We start from the raw sequence: 6,000 nt of genomic DNA on the forward strand, positions 1-6,000 counted from the left end.
TACTATCTTATAGGCTCCAGGGACACTTTCCCAGAGATCGTAGAATCAGACTTAATCGGCATAGACTCCAGCCTTAATCATACATTTGGTGATATAGCGCATTGAAATATTTTATATGAAAGTTTGGTTTAAATTGTTTAAACAAACGAATGAATCATATTAGGCTAACTGAATTTTAGCCATTGTCCATTCTGCACCGGGTCCCTCTTCCCAACGTACACTTGGGTCCTCTTGCCACAAGGTTTCTGACTACAGGCCTAGGTGCTGGGAGATTGTAGGAGAGAGCTGCAAGACTTTTGTTTCCTTTAGCAAATATTTATTACTGTGATAAAGGGGGGGGGGCTTAAGTAGAAGGTTTAATCATTTATTTTAAATTAGGTGGGTGACTTTTCTACATTACGCTTCTCAGTGAAATTCTTCCCACTGAGTTTTATATGAGCATCTTCTTCTAGAGCAATGACAATATATATGTTTTTCTTTTCGTTTAGAAATGTATTCATTTAAAGTAGTATATTTTAAATTATAACTTCTTGCTGCCCTGGGTTCCTTTGGGAAGAATGGCAGGATATAAATGTAATAATTAATAAAATAAAAAGCATTTCTCATATAAAAATGTTTTAAGTATGTTATAATTGTCTTGGTATTTTATTTTTATACACTTGGTAATTGCCTTGGATAACAATAACATAATCTGTAAATACTGCAGCTGTTTCCCTTCATATACCATTAAAGATTTTCCTCTCCTCCTCTAAATTCCATGGAAAGTAGGAGACTTTCCATCAAATTAAATCAGCTGCTGGGATGTTTGTCAGCATCCAAAGTTGTTGTCAACTGAAGTGCCTTGATTTTCCAAAAACATTCTCCATGCTCTAAATCAGAGAGCCACTGAAGCTGGCAACAGTTTGCCAAGTGTGATTGTCTATGTACATTTTTTAATACAGTGGTACCTTGGGTTACAAACGCTTCGGGTTACAAACGCTTCAGGTTACAGAGTCCGCTAACCCGGTAGTAGTACCTCGGGTTAAGAACTTTACTTCAGGATGCGAACAGAAATCGTGCGGCAGCGGTGTGGCAGCAGTGGGAGGCCCCATTAGCTAAAGTGGTACCTCAGGTTAAGAACTGTTTCAGGTTAAAAACGGACCTCCAGAATGAATTAAGTTCTTAAACAGAGCAACCACTGTACAATTAAATGCCTGCACTAAGCATTTTTAAAAAATATAATGAATTATTAGTTAGAATAAATAGCCCCCAGTAACAATTCTGGCTACAAAGATATTTTGGTCAATGATCAGTCTCAGTCAAATGGCCCGCATCTCACAATTATTTGTTAATTAGAAAGTGTACTAGTGAAGCCAAAATAAAACATTATAACAAGCCCTCCTTTCAAAAAGTGAAGCCTGCTGTTGTTAAAAGATATCCAATCTCAGGTATTAGATTCACCCACTTTCACATATAGCTTGAAAAATGAAATGTATTTTTTACATTGGAGCAGCTTCAAAATTATGGTTTGTTTAGTCCACAGACTGCATCTCCAAGAACATTCATTCCTTTAACAAAGTGCTTCCAATAGAAGCAATTTTGTTCTGATCTGATATTAAAGCCCTCTGCCATAATTCCAGGAGCATGAATGTGGTTAGGATTGATAGAATAGTTTCATCAGGTGTGCCAAGGATATACAACACATTGCAATTAGTCTCTGAAGAGTGGCAATTTTACATTTGCCATCTTCCCCCAAGAGCCATGACAAATGTCATTTTTGTTTCCCCCCCCCCAATAACTCCCAACATCCAGGGCTTCATTTAATGCAGGGGTCACTGTGCTGTAGCCTACTATTAATACATGGCTTAAAACCTGGAATTTGTGATGTAATAGCAAGGAAGAAATACCTTTGATAGATTGCAGGATGCTTTCCCTTCACAGCTGAGAAGCTGCAGCCAGTCAAGCACACCATCATTTCCATTTCCTATGTTCTGAGGTTGTGAGGAGAGGAGCACAAAAACAATACTTGTAGTCTCCCATGGAATCTGAGCTTGCTGGCCGCAGTGATTGTAATGGCTTAGCTAATTTGGGTGTTTGCTTATGCCACCATTTCTAGCTCTAGAGATTAGTGACACATGTAAGGAGATATTCCTTAGGACTGAGTCTGATATGATGTATGCATATGTTTGCTTATAAAACATTCATATGGCATCTAGAATGGGGAGTTACACAAAGCCTTTTAATTTCAGCATGATGACCATGGTGGATGCTAGAGAAGAGCTACCCAGTATGTTACTGCACGTATTCCAATGTTCAGTTTGAAAGATGATGATGATGATGATTTATTACCTATACCCCACCCATCTGGCTGGGTTTCCCCAGCCACTCTGGGCAGCTTCCAACAAAAGATTAAAAATACATTAAACCATCAGTCATTAAAAACTTCCCTAAACAGGGCTGCCTTCAGATGTCTTCTAAACATCAGGTAGTTGTTTATTTCTTTGACATCTGATGGGAGGGCGTTCCACAGGGTGGGTGCCATTACCGTGATGCTTTTGAAAGTGATGCTTTTGGAAGACAGAAACATTTTTTGGGGGGACCCTAAACTTGAGAATATTCCCCTATTTCAACTACATTTCTGCCATTGTTTCCCTTCTCTGCTGCTGCTTTCCATTATAGAACCCTCTTCCTCAGTTAGTCACATGGTCAATCCCAGCCACTAAGGAATTACATAGGGAGCAGGATGACATCATAACATGATGTGGCTAATCAGATTTGATTATGTGTTGATTTCACTGGTGGATAACTGAGCCAATGCATTGTCCTCATTCTAAACAGAATCCCTTTTCTCCCTTTCAACACCATCTTCAAAGACTGCCAAAAAAGGGAGTGCTTTTCAACACTGCCCAAAACCTTCACAAAACGAACCCCCTCTTTGGCTCTTCCCTGTTCTAGAGTATTTACTACTGCTCATTGTGTTTGGATACAGTTATTTTTTTACTGAAATGGCAGTCAAAAACTCAAAGCACAGTGCCAAGCAGTGCTTAAACGCTTTTTGTTGTTGTTGGTATCTTGCCCTGCTTTGGACAGGAGCACAACAATGGCTACCCTGCTGAGAAATGTTGTGTTCTTTTGAGCTTTGTTCTTTTTCTCTTCACAGACCTACTTGAAGTTCAATGGATAAGCTTTAACAAAAAGAGCAAGAGGATTGCTGTGTTGTTTGTGATAGGATTTTTTTAAAAATCCAGAACTGATGTCTTCATTTCCTCCCCATCAATTACTTGCCCCACCATAAAGCTCCACTGTTTAAATGGAGAGGGTTTTCTGCTTCCTCAAAACTCTGCAGGGTATGCTTTCCTCTTTGTTTATTTCTCTTGGAGAAAAGCCTGTTTTCCTGTCTTTTTGTGTGATTAAAATTGTCTTTTCAATGCCGCCCTATGGGCCACTTTCAGCACAGAACAATGCAATGAATAAAATTAATCAAAGTGGTAACAAAGGATCAGAGTTCTTTTCACAAAGTGTCATTTCTACAAACATTGTTATGAATTCTTCTAATATAAATGGAAGCATGTTATCCAAGGGAAACATATAAACATTTTTGAGAAAGAGAAATAGTTTAAGGGCTTTTTATTATTAAGCTGCCTTTTAAATTTCAAGCTAAATTTAGCACTGAAGAGATGAGTCGCCCAGCATTTAAAAAGGGAACATTTTTATGCCACCTCAAATCTGGCAGCTCAGTGCTTTTGTTGCTGTAAGAGAACATAGCTTCTATATTTACCACTTTTATAAAGGTAAGCATTCCCTCAACAGCAGTTATAAGTAATTCCTTAGCAGCAGTGTAGTGGGGTGACTTTATTCTGCTTTCGTTTGTGAGTCTGTTCACATATGATATTTGCCAGACCAAAATACAGTGGTACCTCAGGTTAAGTACTTAATTCATTCTGGAGGTCCATTCTTAACCCGAAACTGTTCTTAACCTGAAGCACCACTTTAGCTAATGGGGCCTCCCACTGCCATCATGCCGCCGGAGCATGATTTCTGTTCTCATCCTGAAGTTCTTAACCCGAGGTACTATTTCTTGGTTAGCGGAGTCTGTAACCTGAAGCGTATGTAACCTGAAGCATATGTAACCCGAGGTACCACTGTACAGAAATCATAGAATTAAACTCCAGTGCCCCAATCTAGCTAGGGAACTCTGCACATTTCAAAGCAAACTTCTGGATACACATCCTTAGGTGGACAGAGAACTTTGTGACCAACTAATGCTGAGCGTATGGTTCCTGTCTGTGTTTGGAAAGCTCATTTTTTAAAAGGACTTACTCTACTTTGGGTTCATTCTATCTGAAAAGGAACTAGTCGTAGTTTGTCCTTTTACAAAGTGGGCTAATCCATTTCAGGTTCATCCAAGCCCCTGTGCTGGAATGGAGAAGATATTCCATTCTGGAGAAAGTCAGCACAGACAGGGAAATAAATCTCATTTCAGTGAACTTGCTCGCTTCAGCCCCAACAGAGCTGAAAACACAGGAAGCTCCTGTAACAGAACTGCATTATTCTCTCCATCCCTCCCCTCCCCTTTCATGCATATGCTAGAAAAGGCTGTTATAGCTGACAGAGAAAGAACTGCTTGGCTTTAGTAAGGACTTAATAAAGCAAGAAGTATGCTTAATGTTTACAGAAGTGTCCTTGAGCTGGATCACAGGTGGCTGGTGATGAACTATGTAGATACTTAGATGTTTTAAATCTGTTGTTATTTTATTTTTAATTGTATTGTTTGCCAAACTGGGCTTCTTTGGGAGGAAATGTGGGATATAAGTTTAGTAAGTAAGTAAGTAAAACTGGAATCAAAAGAAGCTGCTTTAACTTTCAGGGAGAGGGAAGTATCACTGGCATTGGCTCGGGGTATTCCGAGTGTGGTCTAATAACTAATGCCTAATAAAAGCTGTGAGGTGAGCAATTCCTCATGACTATGTCCATGTATATAAAGGAAGAGGAGGGCTGTAGAAAGGAAAGCACCCCCTTTGACATGCCCCTGCCCATAGAAGTCCAAGAGGCACCAGGTTGGCTTCCCCTGCCATATAGACACAGGCTGTAATAGAGGGAGAGAAACATTTTTTGTATTTTGCCTTGAGTTCCACATGGCATGCCTCAGAAAGCAAACAGCCTACAAAAACCATCCTGTTTTTGTGAAAAATAGGCAAACAGCTTAAAAAGGTGGAACCTGCATATCACTTTCAGCTTCCTAACAAAACTGAAGAAAACACCCAACCCAGAAATGTTGTGAGGTTAAGGGAAGAGGAAGTAGGAACCAGGTGCTGATTATGGCTAGAACAATCTTGGTGGCATCTCATGAAGGCTTATGCAGATATTATTATTATTATTATTATTATTATTATTATTATTATTATTATTTCCTTAAATTTCTATTCCACCCTTCATCCAAAGACTACAGAATGGTTCACAGGATTACAATGTGGTCTCTTAGGAGACAACGCTTAAAGCTTGGGATTCCTAAGAAGAGAGTACCTATGATAATTTGAGTTTCCCACCACGGGACTGAGTGGAAAAGTGTGGAGGGAGTGCTCCATGTGCAAACTGAAAAGAGAACTTTCAGCACTGGAACTGTTCCTCTGCATTACCACTAGTTTCAAATGCAATGGCCAAAGTGAGGCACATGCCTTTCATAGTTGTGTTCCCTCCCCCCAAAAAAATCAGATGTAGAATAAGGGGTCTGCATGTATCTTTATACCTCCATGCACACAAAGGGTAAGTGACATCCTATTGAATAGGATAGCTAGTGAACATGATGGTTCACTTGTTCTACTGGGCTTATAGAAGGCTGTGCTTTGCACAGTCACATAAGTGAAAATTTAAGATAGCTGAGTCAGAACACATTGGTGACACCTTGGGGGCAATTTGATGTACAAAGAACCACACTGTGTTCTGGACAACTCTTCAAAAAGCAATTTAAGTCAGGATTTAGGGGATAATAATCTAGATATATCTTGAAAAATTCACAAAACT

The sequence above is a fragment of the Podarcis raffonei genome, chromosome 7 (genome assembly GCF_027172205.1).
Source record: "Podarcis raffonei isolate rPodRaf1 chromosome 7, rPodRaf1.pri, whole genome shotgun sequence".
Classification (NCBI taxonomy): domain Eukaryota; kingdom Metazoa; phylum Chordata; class Lepidosauria; order Squamata; family Lacertidae; genus Podarcis; species Podarcis raffonei.